Raw genomic sequence first — 15,579 nt, 5'->3', positions numbered from 1 at the left:
ACCCTTTGTAATAAATAATAAAAAGAAAAAAGAATATTTGAGAGAACATGGGCATGCCAAGGCATCCTGTCACTGCTATTGAAATCTAGATGCATGCACTACCTTGAGCATCTGGCTTTGTGTGGGTACTCAGGAATTCAACCAGGGCCATCAGGCTTTGCAGGCAAGATCTTTTAACTGCTGAGCCATATTCCATATTTCCAGCCCTATCATTACTTATTTATTTATTTTGGTTTATCAAGGTAGGGCTTCACTTTAGCCTAGGCAGACCTGGAATTCACTATGTAATCCCAAATCCCAGGCTGACCTTAAATTCACAGAGGTTCTCCTACCTCCGCCTCCTGAGTGCCAAAAATTAGAAAAAGTGGTCTGGAGAGATTGCTTAGTGGTTAAGGCGCTTGCCTTTGAAGCCTGACAACGGGTTCAATTCTCCAATACCCGTGTAGAGTCAGATGTCCAGGGTGGCACATGCATCTGGAGTTCGTTTGCAGTAGCACACCCATTCTCTCTCTGCTTGCACATAAATAAAAATAAGTTTTAATTTCAAAGGAGAAAGTGTGTGTGGGGGGAATTAACATGGGATTTTTTTTTATAATCATGGAAAATGCTAATAAAAATTTAAAAAATTAAAATATGTTTTAAAAAATTGAAAAAAGTAAAGCAAGCCATGGTGGATCACATCTATAACCCTAGTATTGTTAAAGTAGGATTGCCATGAGTTTAAGGCCAGCCTGGGTTTTGAAGTGCATTCCAGGTTAGCCTGGGCAAGAGCATGACCCTGCTTCAAAACATAACAATTAGAAGTCAAAGGGGTGGGGAGATGGCTTAGATAATAAATTGCATCCCTATGCAAGCATTTAGGATGTGTCTTCAGGTATGGAGCTTAGCACTTGTTTTCTTTCTTTCTTTTTTTTTTTTTCTAGGTAGGTCTCACTCTAGCCAAGCTGACCTGGAATTTATTAGCCTCAAAGTGGCCTTGATCCTTTGTCTCCTCAGTGCTGGGATTAAAGGTGTGTGCCACCAACCCTTGGCTACACCTGTCATTTCAAGCACTAGGGAAGCAGACAGGATGATCTATCTCTAGGGCTTTCTGGAAAACTAGTCAATTCGAGGAGTTCCAAATTCAATGAGAGCCTGTCTCAAAAATAAGGTGGACTCATAAGTTATAGGCGGATGAATTACTACTGTTGTGTGGTTAAATGCATGTATATATTATGCTCACCAAACTGCCTCTAAATACTTATTTGTATGCCCACATATTAATACCACTCTTTTTGTTAGAGAAGCTTTTCTTTTCAGGTGGCTCTAGTGCAGAGAATTAGTAACAGTTGCGTGTTCAGTAGTGAGACATCCTACCACTTCCAAGGCTCAGGAATCATTGCTGAAGAAGTGGCTAAAAGAAAGTCAAAATCAAAGGAAGGGGGAAGTGCTTACAATGCTGTCTTCCAGACACAAAGTAACCTTGATATTCATGACCTCACAGTGCCTGACACTACCTTGTCTTCAAAATTTGAAGGTGGTTAGGAGAAAGCCAGTTGTTCTTATGCAGTTTCAGTTAGAAATTGAGGCCCAGTGAGAAGAACCAGGACATGCCACCCCACATGCCACCCTGCGCTGGCACAAGACAGGATCTCTTGGTAGAAATGAAACTCATGTCTGTTTGAGACTGATCTACAGTGCCCCTTGCTATCAGGTCTAGCCTGCTACCTAGATAGGCTGGCTCTGGGATCCAACCTCCAAATCTACAAACCAATTGTAAATTGTATCTTCCCTTTGCCTATAAAAGCTGCTGTCTTCTTCCTGTCACTAGCTCTGCCATGCTTCACTCCGCTCTGCTCTGCTCGGCCCTGCCTGCTTCTCTTCATTTGGGCCACAGGCATAGAGCATAATACTCTTGGTCTGGAGATGTTTCTGCTTGCCTCTGCTTTATATAGTTTAGGGTAATGTCTCACTTTAATTACACATACAATTTTCCTCTGGTCTCCGAATCAATCATGTGCTTATTTCCCACACTCCAGATCTACCATGTGAGTGGTTTTTGTAACTCTAGGCCTGCTTCTTGTGTAAATTTGTAACTGACCACCACTTATTCTTTTAACTTTCATCCATGGAGAAAGCACATGACAGATGCCATGTATATTTCTCTTACATCTCCCTACACAGGCTCCTAAATTCTACCTTCCACGTGCTTATGGCTCTAATCTTTCCTTGAAAGTCTCAGTCTCACTCCCCTCCACATCTTTCCCCCAAAACTTCAATTTCTCTTAAATGAGACTTATAAACTATGCAGTGTTTCCACATGAGAGCATTTTTCCTTAACTCCTAATTTGTCATTTCTCCTTAAATAAACTTTCTTTTTTGATTTTTCAAGGTAAGGTCTCACTGTAGCTCAGGCTGACCTGGAACTTCCTATGTAGTCTCAAGATGGCCTCAAACCCATGGTGAGTCACCTACCTCTACCCCCCAAAGCCAGGATTAAAGATGTGTGCCACCACAACCTGGCTCTCCCTAAATAAACTTAATTCATAATTTATCATTTTTGAGTTCATCTTTATCAATTCTTTTTTATTTTAAATTTTAGCGGGACACAGAATTGGTGTGCCAGGGCCTCAGCTGCTGCAACTGAACTCCAGACACTTGTGCCACCCAGTGGACATGTATGACCTTGCACTTGCCTCACTTTTGTATGTCTGGCTTTTGTGGGATCTGGAGAGTTGAGCATGGGTCCTTAGGCTTCACAGGCAAGTGTGAAAATATTTTACTTATTGGAGAGAAAGAATGGGTGGTGCATCAGGGCCTCTAGGCACTGCAAGTGAACTCCAGATGCAAGAGCCACCTTGTGCATCTGGCTTATGTGGATACTGGGGAATTGAACCTAAGGCTTTAGGCTTTTCAGACAAGTGCCTTAACCACTAAGCCCTCTCTGCATCCTAGTAAAAAGGTTAAAAAAATCTGTGTGGGTGGCCAGACGTGGTATCATAGGCCTTTAATCCCAGCACCTAAAAAAACCAAAAAAGGGCTGGAGATGGCTTATTGGTTAAGGCACTTGCCTGCAAAGCCAAAGAACCCAGGTTCGATTCCCCAGTACCCTCGTAAAGCCAGATGAACAAGGTGGCACATGTGTCTGGAGTTTTGTTTGCAGTGGCTAAAGGACCTTGTGTACCCACTCTACGTCTCTCTCTCAAATAAATAAAACCACAGAAACTAAGCTGGGTGTGGTTGTGCACACCTTTAATTCCAGCACTGTGGAGGAAGAGGTAGTAGGATTGCTCTGAGTTTGAGGCTACCCTGAAACTACATAGTGAATTCAAGGTCAGCCCTTTCAAAGTAGGACCTCACGCTAGCCCAGGCTTACCTGGAACTCATGGAGAAAGTTCTTTCCTCAGCCTCCAGAGTGCTGGAATTAAAGGTGTGTGCAACCACACCTGGCAAGATAACTTTTATGGGCTGGAGAGGTGGCTTAGTTGTTAAGGCATTTGCTTGCAAAGCCATAGGACTCAGGCTCAATTCCCCATGTTAAGTCAAATGCACAAGTCAGTGCATGCATCTGGAGTTTCTCTCTCTCTCTTTCAAATAAATAAAATAAAAATGAACAAAAAAAGGTAACTTTTATGATAAATGAGTCAACATAAAGCATTTCCTGAGTTCTGTGAGCCACTCCAACAAGCTGAACCAAAAGATAACTTGAAAGGGACCATGAGCAGGAACGAGGGGGTCTTAAAGGGAGGCAATAAGAAAACACTTATGTGACATGAAAGTACAGGGGTGGAAAGGTTTAAATGGAGTAGGAGGATGGAGCAGAGAGTGAGGGAGGGTTATTCAAAATTAAAGATGTATGAAAACACTACATGGATTCCTACTTTGTTAGCTAATTAAAAATAGCTAGTTATGAAACTGGAGGGATGGCTTGGTGGTTAAGGCGCTTGCCTGCAAAGCCAAAGGACCCATGTTTGATTCCCCAGGACCCACATAAGCCAGATGCACAAGGGGGCACAAGTATTTGGAATTCATTTGCAGTGGCTGGAGACCCTGGCGTGCCCATTCTCTCTCTCCCTTTCTCTATCAAATAAATAAATAAATAAATAAATAAATAAATAAATAAATAAATAAAAATAGCTAGTTGTGGGCTGGAGAGATGGCTTAGTGGTTAAGGCATTTGCCTGCAAAGCCAAAGGACCCAGGTTCAGTTCCCCAGGACCCACATAAGCCAGATGCACAAGGGAGTTCATTTGCAGTGTCCAGAGTGCCCATTCTATCCTGTCTGTCTCTCCTCTCTTTGCTTTAAAATAAATAAAATAAAATAAAATAGTTAGTTGTGGTGGTGCACACCTGTAGGAAGCTTCTGAAGAAGTGGACACAGGAGGAAGAAGAGTTCTACATACCTTTAATCCCACACTTGGGAGGCAGAGGTAGGAGGATCTTTGTGAGTTTGAGGCCAGCCTGAGACTACACCATGAATTCCAGGTCTAGCCTAGGCTAGAGTGAGACCCTACCTTGAAAAACCAAAACAAAACAAAAAACCCCAAAATAGTAATAATCTCAAGTGTTTGCAAACACTTTTCAGCACAGATAGGGGGAGGGCTTTAGTTTGATTAAAATCACCACAACATCATAAACTATATATTATTAAGGAAAATCCCAGTGCCAGAGGAGGGATACTTCCCAGAGTTATTGGCCAGGAGCCTCTAAAATAAGACAGCTTATTACCACTGGTGCTTTTTGTTGCTCACCAAATTAGATGGTAAGATCCTATTGCTTAAGACATCACTTTGGTTGGCAGGACACAGAAATCCAGGTAATCAGCTGTTAGATGTCACAGTGCTAGAAGTACTATGGAAGTAGGATGCTGGAAGAGAAGTCATCAATAGTCTTACACAGTGGTGGACTCCACAACAGACCAGGCAGGCACGATGTATCTACTGGTACAATAGTGGAATGACTATTATGGGGTAACTGCTCTTTGATTGAATCTGAGGCCCCATGATTCTTGTCAAGTCTGTAGCCTATGGCTGTTAAAGTCATAGGCCCTATGAGGAAACGACTACCGCTATTTTGTATTCATTAAATTGCACTCTAGATGTTTATGTGTATAGATTAGTGCTACTCTCACTTTCAGTTAGAGAATCTTCTTTTTGCAATTGGCAATACTAGTAGGGAGACTCAAAACTTATCAAAGTGCTTATAAGTGACTGTTGAGTAATCAGTGCCAAATGAGACACCTCCATCATACCCCCAAGGTTCATACAATCTTGTCTAGGGAGTGAAAAGAATGTAAGAACCAGATCATGGGGAGGAGTGCTATGCAATGCTGTCTTCTGGACAAGACATGGCCATTACATTCATGAACTCTCAGCAACTGTTCTTACTTGCATAAGACTTGTACAATATTTTGCCCATCAACATTCCATCATGGGTGGTGATGGAGGGGAAAAATTAAAGATATGAAGACAGTTGGAAAGAAGAGGCTCAGTGGAAGGAGGATCAGGGAGGGGAGATGAGAAATTAAGAAGATGGGGGAAAAAAATCAACTCAAAATGGATCAAAGACATTAATGATATAAAACTTTGAAACTTCTAACAGAAAACATGGGTACAACACTGTAGATAGAAATATAGCTGAGGACTTTCTGAAAATGACTCCAGTAGAACAGGAAACCATCCTAATGATTGACAAATGGTATTATATTAAAAATCTTTTGTACAGCAAAGAAAACAATCACCAGAGTAGAGTGATAGCCAATGAAATGGGGAAAAAAATCTTTCCCAACTATATTATCAGGTGATTAATATTAAGAATATATAAAGGACTGCAAAAATTAAATACAAAAGCCAGGTGTGGTAGCTAAACTTTAAAAAAAAAATTTTATTAGCATTTTCCATGATTATAAAAAATATATCCCATGTGCTAAAGCTTTTAATTCCAGACTGAAGAAGCTTAAGTAGGAGGATCATAGTGGGTTCGAGGACAGGCTGGGTTACAAGGCTACAGAATGAGTTCCAGGTCATGCTGAGCTAGATTGAAATCTGGTCCCCCCTCCAGCCCCTTTCTTGCTTAAAAAAAAAAAAAATATATATATATATATAGTTTTCAACACCAAAAACCCCATCCAGTGTTGGAGAGATGGTTTAGCGGGTAGTCTCAGGTTGGCCTCAAACTCACAGCAAGCCTCCTACCTCTGCCTCCCAAATACTGGGATCAAACCATTTGTTGTAGTTATTATTTTATAGGTAGGTTTTTACTCTGGCCCAGGCTGAACTGGAACTCACTATAGCTCCAGGTTGGCCTCAAACTAATAGCAATTCCAAGTCTGCCTACTGAGTGCTAGGATTAAAGGTGTGTACCACCACACCAGCCATTCAAACCATTTTTGTGCAGGGAAGGTTTAGGGTGTAAATGGAGTATGAGCTCTGACAGGACCTGTAGTAAAGCAGTTTCTCACAAGACAGCCCACATTTTGAAAACAAAGCAATTCTACTTAGTAGGGATTTTATCTACACGTTTACCTCCTAACCTCAGCTGCTATCCTCTCTTACTTACCACATGGCCTACAAATCCTTTTTGCCTGACATCAATACTCCTTTCCAGGAACAGTGGCTCAACACAATCTTGTCACTGGAGTTTTCCGCGTATCCTTTATCTAGGAACACTACTCCTTTATGACCTTTCTTTCTTTTTTTTTTGATGTAGGGCTTCTCTCTAGCCCAGGCTGATCTGGAATTCATTACTTAGTCTCAGGATGGTTTTGAACTCACGGCGATCCTCCTACCTCTGCCTTCCTGGTACTGGGATTAAAGGCGTGCGCCACCAGGCACGGCTTTTTGTTGTTGTTGTTTCTTGAGATAGGGTCTTCCTCTGGCCCAGGCTGACTTGGAATTCACCATGTAGTCTCAGAGTGGTCTCGAACTCACGATGATTCTCCTACCTCAGTCTCACCAGTGCTGAGATTAAAGGCGTGCGCCATTACGCCCGGCTTTTGTCTTATTAGAAGTCTTATGAAATCCTTCTCGAACCCATCTTCGCTGGCAAGCTCACAACTCAGTTCACCCTGCTTACTAAAAGTCTTCTGTAGTAGTGTCTACTTGCGCCTCGTTTACTTACTGGTGCTTCCCTGTTAAATACTACTTTCAATAGATCTCAATCGAGTGAGAATGGCATGGAGTTTTACTCTAAACATAATGCTCCCTTAACCGCTAGGTTTGGGTTTGGGCATTCCACTATGACTGGATGCCTCCAGGAATTGTCACCGTGCTCTGGTCGACTGCTGACGCTGGCCCACCGGTCTGGAAGACACGAGTTCCCAGCTTGCACAAGTCACCGTCGACCTCGCCAAGCAACGAAGGGCACGAGCGACGCTATGCTCTCTAGGCAGTGAGCTGGAAGGGTCATCCGAGGGCCGCCGCAGTCCCAGGAAAAGAACGACGCTGGCCTCCTCATGGCCTCCGGGAGCGCTCCGCACAAACGGCCTCCTCCAGCGCGCCAAGCCGTTAGTACCGCCCCCTTCGGCTTGGCTCCACCCACCCACCCATCGCGCCCACGAGTTCAGCCCCAGCAGCCAGGGAGCGCGCCGCGTTCCTAAGCCCCTCCTCCGGGCGAGGGCGCGCTTCTCTTCCTCGCTCGGCCCTAGGCAGTTCCGTTAGCAGCGGGCGGAGAACCCGTTCGGCGCGTCCCCGGCTCCTTCACTACTGAGGTTTTACTCCCTACTCCCCCGGCGACCACCCCACAGCCGGCTACGGGGGCCCCTAAAGTACAAACATCCCCCAGGCCCTGGTATATCCTGATAGGCTTTGTTTTACTCCCTCAAGCCCTAAAGGCCTGTGTTCAAGAAAAAGATTTTTTTTTTTTTTGGTCGGGTATTGGAACTCGTGAGTTCTTTTGGGAGTCCGAAACTCCAACCTCTTCGCGGAAGTAAAAACTTGTTTTTCTCTTTCCAACCCTCCCCTCCCCGCCCCCGCCCCACCGTTGAGGCCGCCCGCATTCCTTCCCTCCCACCTCGCGGAATTGTGGCGGGAGGGGGAGCAGGAAGTCAAAGCGCCTGCGCGGGGAGGCCGCTTTCCATCCGGGTCCCTGTCCGTGCGGTGCAGCAGGTCGGTAGGCGGGAAATGGCGACTGGCTAAAGGAGCTAGTACTGTTGCTGTTGCGGGCTTAAGCAGGAAAGACACCACCTACTGCGCAGTGGAGACCATCGCCGGAACCTGAGGACACTTCTCTGTCGTCACAGTTCAGGTAAATCTTGGTGCCGGCGTTGCCGCTGCTCCCAGCCTCAGTCCTCTTCCAGGGCCGTCTGCCGGGATCTCCTCCCCTTCTCCAGCCGATCCCTGAGCGGCTCCAGCGCGTCGGTAGGCATGCACTATTGGCGTCTCGTACGTCCACGGCGTGGAGCGGCTCCTGCATGGACTTTCCCTTGGGAACGGAAAGGGAGCTCACTTCCCGCCAGCTTTAGCTCTCAGGCTGCGGCCTGTGTTGTGATTTCTGGGGTTAGATTTCACTTTGCTACCCACCCCCACCCCGATCTCACGTTTCGAGTCTCCAACCCTGTGGTCCCTATGACTAATTACGTTAGGTTGTCTTTTATAACCTTTGCACATCTAATCTTTTCCGTGTTTAGCTCTTTTCTAGTAGGGAGCTTTTAGGGGGGCGTTGCTCTAGCTCGGTTTATTCTTTTATTATAAACGTCCTTTGGGAATCTGTACAAAGGGATTTTTAGGAACTTGTGTTCGTTTTTCGTTCTGTTAAGATGTTGAGCTGACACTGCTTCTTTTTGGAATCAAGAGTGGTAGTAAAGAACAACAGCCCAATGTTGGAGGCCTCTGGATTCCATCGTGGTCACTCCAGAGTGAATCTTACACTTAAGACTTGCTTCCCTTGAGTATGTTTATATTATTGTTTACTTTTGCATTCTTGCCCAGAGTTCTATGGTAAATAATTGTCTAAGTAAATCGTGTTTATTTACTTCTCACCTAGCGGTAGCTGGATGTGTGAATGATGTTAATTAAATTAAGTACATTCAGAGTACCTGAGGGAAACCTACAGAGATAACTGCGGGTAAACTTTTCCAAGATCCTGACATGAGTGTACATAGTAGATACCTCCAAGGCAGAGATTTTTCTATCTAATGCTAGTAAGGCAATAGTAATAAGATTACTCCTATACGTGGGCATACTAATTAATGACTTCAAATAATAGGTTTATCTGTATAATTTGCAGATTGCATAATATTCCGACTCAGCAAATGTCAAGTTTTACATTTTTCTTTTCTGAAGTAGGGTCTCCATGCAGCCCAGGCAGAAATGGAATTCACTATGCAGTCTCAGACTGTCCTCAAACTCAGGGCAATCGTCTGCCTCCCAAGAGCTGGGATTAAAGGCATGCACCATCATGCCCGGCTACATTTAAATATTTATTTTTATTTATTTGGGGGAGAGAGGGAGAGAATGGACTCTAGAGCCTTCAGCCACTGCAAACGAACTCCAGACGCACGTGCCACCTTGTGTATCTGGTTTACATGGGTCCTGGGGAATCAAACGTGGGTCTTAATGGTTTCAGACAAGCACCTTAACCCCTAAGCCATCTCTTCAGTTTTACAATGTTGTTTGTAGTCTAGCACTTAACCCTGTAAAGGCAGGGATGAGACAAGTTAAAGCCAGCTTTACTCATCCTTTTTTGTTGTTTTAGTTTTTTGGTTTTTGAGGTAGGGTCTTGCTGTAGCCCAGGTTGACCGGGAATTCACTATGTAGTATCAGGGTGGCCTCAAACTCACAGCGATCCTCCTACCTCTGCCTCCTGAGTACTGGGATTAAAGGCATGAGCCACCACATCTAGCTTGTTATACTTTAAATTTTTTTTTTAAATTTATTTGCAAGCAGAGAAGAAGAGACAGAAATGAATATGCCAGGGCCTCTAGCCACTGCACACAAACTCCAGATGCATGCGCCACTATGTGCATCTTTATGTGGATACTGGGGAATTGAACCCTGGTCGTTAGGCTTTATAGGCAAGTACGTTAACCACTGAGCCATTTCTCCAGCTCCCTTGTGTGTGTGGTGTGTTTTTTTTTTTTTTTTGAAAGACTTAAAAAATTTATTTATTTATTTGAGCGCGACAGACAGAGAAAGGCAGAGAGAATGTGCGCACCAGGGCCTCTAGCCACTGCAAATGAACTCCAGATGCATGTACTACCTTGTGCATCTGGCTCATGTGGTTACTGGGGAATCAAGCCTCAAATCAGGGTCCTTAGGCATCACAGGCAAGTGCTTAACCACTAAGCCATCTCTCCAGCCCAGTTTTTTTTTTTTTCAAGGTAGGGGTTTCACTTTAGTCCAGGCTGACCTGGAATTCACTTTGTAGTCTCAGGGTGACTTCAAATTCGTCGTGATCCTCCTACCTCTGCTTCCCAAGTGCTGGGATTCACTATGTAGTCTCAGGGTGGCCTCAAACTCAGAGTGATCCTCCTACCTCTACCTCCTGAGTGCTGGGACTAAATGCATGAGCCACAATGCCTTGCTTAATCTGTCATTTTATCCCAAAGTTTCACTTTGAGTTTTAGGAAGATACCTCTGGTTACTTGCTTTGTAAATATTGGAGGGGGAGTTTTGTTTGTCTGTTTGTTTTGAAGCCGAGAGCCAGATGGCTGGCTTCTTTTTTTTTTTTTTTTTTTTTAAATTTTTATTTATTTATTTGAGAGTGACAGACAGAGAGAAAGACAGATAGAGGGAGAGAGAGAATGGGCGAGCCAGGGCTTCCAGCCACTGCAAACGAACTCCAGACGTGTGCGCCCCCATGTGCATCTGGCTAACGTGGGACCTGGGGAACTGAGCCTCGAACTGGGGTCTTTAGGCTTCACAGGCAAGCATTTAACCGCTAAGCCATCTCTCCAGCCTTGTTTGTTTGTTTTGAGACAGGGTTTCACTCTACCCCAGACTGATCTGTAACTCACTCTGTATGTAGTCCCAGACTGGCCTCAAACTCCAAGAGGTCCTCCTGCCTCTGTTTCCTGAGTGCTGGAATTAAAGGCATGCACCACTACACCTGGTTGGGATTTTTTGTTGCTGTTGTTATTTTTATTTTTTATTTAAGGTAGATTCTCACTCTAGCCTAGGCTGACCTGGAATTCACTACGAAGTCTCAGGCTGACCTCAAACTCACGGTGATCCTCCTACCTCTGCCTCCCCAGTGCCGGGATTTTTTTTTTTTTATTATTAAACTTTTTTAAAAAAATTTTTTATTTTATTTATTTGAGAGCGACAGACACAGAGAGAAAGACATATAGAGGGAGAGAGAGAGAATGGGCGCGCCAGGGCTTCCAGGCTCTGCAAACGAACTCCAGATGCGTGCGCCCCCTTGTGCATCTGGCTAACGTGGGACCTGGGGAACCGAGCCTCTAACCGGTGTCCTTAGGCTTCACAGGCAAGCGTTTAACCACTAAGCCATCTCTCCAGCCCAGTGCCGGGATTTTTAAAAAGTAGAATCTAAGAACCTGTTCTAAGTGTTCATACAAGAAATATGGTTACTGTTCACTTTGTGGCAGTGTAAACACAATACTAAAAACTGGTTCAAGTTTTATATTGCAAGTCACATTTAGAATAGAACTGTCAGGATCCAGCCCAGTTTTTTGCTATTTTTTTTTATTATTTTATTTATTGATTTGAGAGTGACAGAGAGAGAAAGGGGTTGGGGGTGGGGGGGGGAAGGGAGCATCAGGGCCTCTAACCACTGCACACAAACCCCAGACACATGTGCCACCTTGTGCAGCTGGCTTATGTGGGTTCTGGGGTACTGGGTAATTGAACCTGGGTCCTTGGGCTTCATAAGCAAGTGTCTTAACTGCTAAGCCATCTCTCTAGCCCCATACATAGCTTTCTTTGTTGTTGTTATTCATTTTTATTTATTTGAGAGTGACAGAGAGAGAAAGAGGCAGATAGAAAGAGAGAATGGGCATGCCAGGGCCTCTAGCCACTGCATACGAACTCCAGACGCGTGTGCCCCCTTGTGCATCTGGCTAATGTGGGTCCTGGGGAATCAAGCCTTGAACTGGGGTCATTAGGCTTCACAGGCCAGTGCTCAGCCGCTAAGCCATCTCCAGCCTCTACATTGCTTTCTGATGGTGTTGAATCTGGGGCCTTATTATAGTTGTTATGCTGTACTAATCAAGATTAAACATTAGGATTAAAACATGGTACATATTATATATTAGTTGATATGTAACAGTTGATAACTCAATAACTTTAGCACTGTACACCTGCCTAGTTTCTAGGACTACATAACTGTTAGCATATTAGGATTAAATTTCAATAATAAGCAGGCCGATGTAGACATCATTATAGTCTCATTCAGCAGACTTTGTCCAGGTCATAAAGTCAAGGCAAAATGTAGCTCTTACATGAAGTAGTCTTTTAGGATTAAGCTGAATTTCTTACTGCTTTCTTAGGATCAATTGATCAGGGGGTAAGAGCTGGAGGTGCAGTCATGCTGGATTTTTAGAGTTATCGTGTTTAAAAATGGGACCAATTTACTTGACTTAACAAAAGCTATATGTTTAGTAGAGAGAATGCTAGCACCTCTAGCCACTGCAAACAAACTTCAGATTTCTGTGTCACACCTTGTGCATCTGGCTTAATGTGGTTTCTGGAGGAATTGAACCCTAGTCATCAGGCTTTGCAAGCAACCGCTCGCTAAGCCATCTTCTGTTCCTCATATATATTGTTCTTTTTTCAAGGTAGGGTCTTACTCTATCTCAGGCTGACCTGGAATTCACTTTGTAGTCTCAGGGTGGCCTTGCACTCATGGTAATCCTCCTACTTCTGCCTTTCAAGTACTGGGATTAAAGGCGTGTACCATCATGCTGGGTCATATTTTGTATCTTAATGCCATGTTGAGGTAGTTTAATACTACTTTTTCCATCTTTGTCATATATATATATGAGGTAGAGTGAGCCCAGGCTGGTCTTGAACTCATGATGATCCTTCTACCTCTGCCTCCCACATGCTAGGATTAAAGGTGTACACCACCACACCCAGCTGCTGTTACATTCTTATTGCCCCTGTCTTTGGCAAGGTTGCCTGAGCCTGGCAGGGGGGGAGTTAGTGTCTTGTTTAGAGGCTGAGCACACAGTAGCCACTTTTTCTTGACAATTTTATCAGCTATGCCCAATGTAGAAAAAAACTTAAGTGATCAAAACTCCAAACAGTACTAATCTAGGGGAACAAATACACACACACACATATATTTTGGGGGGGGTGTTTTGAGGTGGGGTCTCTAGCCCAGGCTGACCTGGAATTAGTCTTAGGGTGGCCTTCAACTCCCAGCAGTCCACCTACCTTTGCCTCCCAAGTGCTGGGATTAAAGTTGTGTGCTACCATGCCCAGCAAATACAGATATGTAGAAGGTAGATTGACATTGTGGTTTGAGTATCAAAGTCCTCCATAAGCCTCATGTGTCTGTGATGAAACCTCATACTTAGTCCTCAGCCAGTCCCACAATTAGGAGGGGGAACCTTGCTAGAGGAGATATATCACTAGGAGTGGGTCTTGAGGTTTATTAAGTTAGACCCCATCGGGTGTTCAGAGTTCACTTTGGTTGCTTTTTTCTCCTTTCTTTTTCTTTTTCTATTTCTTTTTTTTTTTTTTTTTTTTTTTTGAGATAGGATCTGGCTCTAGTCCAGGCTGGAATTCACTATGCAGCTTCAGTGTGGCCTTGAACTCACAGGGATCCTCTTTACCTGTACTTTCAGATTGAGTGCTGGGATTGAAGGCATGTGCCACCACACCTGGCTGCTTTTTTCTCCCTTGGTCCTGCCATGCTTTCCCCACCATGATCAAACTTCCCTTTGAAACTATAAACTGGAATAAACCCTTTCTTTCCATAAGCTGCTTCTGGTCTGGTATTTATCCTAGCCATGAGAAGGTAACTGCTAAGGCATGGTGCCATTTAGCATAACAATAATAATAAATCCTTTTTTTTTTTTTTTTTTGAGGTAGGGTTTCACTCTAGCCTAGGCTAACCTGGAATTCACTATGTAGACTCAGGGTGGCCTTGAACTCTTGGTGATCCTCCTGCCTGTGCCTCCCAAGTGTTGGGATTAAAGGCATGTGCCACCATGCCTGGCTCTGTCCCCCTGTTTTTGTTTTTCAAGGTAGGGTCTTGCTCTAGCTCAGGCTGACCTGGAATTCACTGTGTAGTCTTAGGGTGGTCTTGAACTCATGGCAATCCTTTTACCTCTGCTTCTGGAGTGCTGGGATTAAAGGAATGCACTACCATGCCGGTTTAGAAGCAAGCACTTTTAACCACTGAGCAGTCCCTTGGAGTGGGCCTTAAATCCAGTCAGAGAGTAGTTCCTTATTCTCATAACATTCATACCACTGTTGCACCAGTGGGCATATCTTGCCTGGCAGTTGAGTTCTGAAATGTATGGGGGATTCACAGCTGTGTTGGGACTACATTCATTCACTTATTTATTTATTTTGCTGCTAAAGAACGCCTGATGTCACTTTTTTTGTGTCAGGCTTTATGTGGTTGGGTAGCTAAGGAATTGAATTAGGGTTGCCAGTCTCTTGTTAGCAAATGCTTTTTTTTTTTTTTGGTTCTGGTTTTGGTTTTTGGAGATAGGGTTTCACTCTAAACCAGGTTTCCAGGTTGACCTAGAAATCACTGTGTAGTCAGTCTTAGGGTGGTCTGGAACTCACTGTGATCTTCAACCTCTGCCTTGCAAGTGCTGGGATTAAAGGCGTGCTCTACCACTCCCGGCTTGTTTGTGATTTTTTGAAGGAAGGTCTCCCTCTAGTCCAGGCTGACCTGGAATTCACTGTGTTACCCCAGACTGGCTTTGAACTCACTGCAGTCCTCCTATGTCTACCTTCTGAGAGTTGAGATTAAAGGGTTGCACCACCCTGGCCAGGTGAGAAATTGTTTTTTTCAGTTGAGCCATTTCCCCAGCCCTCTGGTAGGTTCTCTTGGTGCTTTCCCCCCTCTCCCCTTCTAGCAGTTTGCATAGCACCTTCTGGTAGCAAGAAAGCTAGCTTCCAGGGTAGATGCTTCCAGCTCAGTTACAGATAACTTTATATCCTGCAACTGAAATGTGTAGTATCTTTACCAACAGGGACTATTTTGGTAGGCAACCAAGAGCCATGACAATAACCTATATTGATTTAGGGGCCTGTTTGACATTGCTGGCACAAATAACCTAAGAGCAGCTTATGGGAGGAAAGGGTTTATTTTGGCTTACAGACTCAAAGGGAAGATCCAGGATGGCAGGGGAAAACAATGGCATAAGCAGAGAGTGGACATCACCCCCTGGTCAACATCTGATGGACAACAGGAATAGGATAGTGCCAAACACTGGCATGGGGAAACTGGCAATAACATCCATAAGCCTGCCCCCAACAATACAAGTCTCCAGCAGGCTCCAATTCCAAGATTGCCACCAGCTGGGGATGTAGCATTCAGAATACCTAAGGTTATGGGGGCCACCTGAATCAAATCACCCCAGGACCTCTATAGCTTCCCTGACCTACAACTCACTTTGAAGTATCTTAACTCTGGCATCAGAATTTACCATTAATAACTATGGCTTCTGGGAATGGGGTA

At 44.3% G+C, this 15,579-nt stretch overlaps 1 protein-coding gene across 2 annotated transcripts in view; it reads left to right on the top strand.

Annotated features, from left to right (window-relative positions):
- Nucleotides 1–8,018: 8,018 nt before the first annotated feature.
- Ctdspl2 (CTD small phosphatase like 2) overlaps nucleotides 8,019–15,579 on the top strand; it is an 86,769-nt gene continuing 79,208 nt past the window's right edge. Inside the window, exon 1 of one of the 2 annotated variants that reach the window (XM_004660872.2) lies at nucleotides 8,019–8,223. The gene's annotated coding sequence lies outside the window, so the exon portion shown is untranslated. The remainder of the gene's footprint in view (nucleotides 8,224–15,579) is intronic. The other variant, XM_004660870.3, reaches the window with a different exon arrangement.

Source organism: Jaculus jaculus, chromosome 8 (genome assembly GCF_020740685.1).
Source record: "Jaculus jaculus isolate mJacJac1 chromosome 8, mJacJac1.mat.Y.cur, whole genome shotgun sequence".
Classification (NCBI taxonomy): Eukaryota; Metazoa; Chordata; class Mammalia; order Rodentia; family Dipodidae; genus Jaculus; species Jaculus jaculus.
This window is presented reverse-complemented; position numbering and strand designations above follow the sequence as displayed.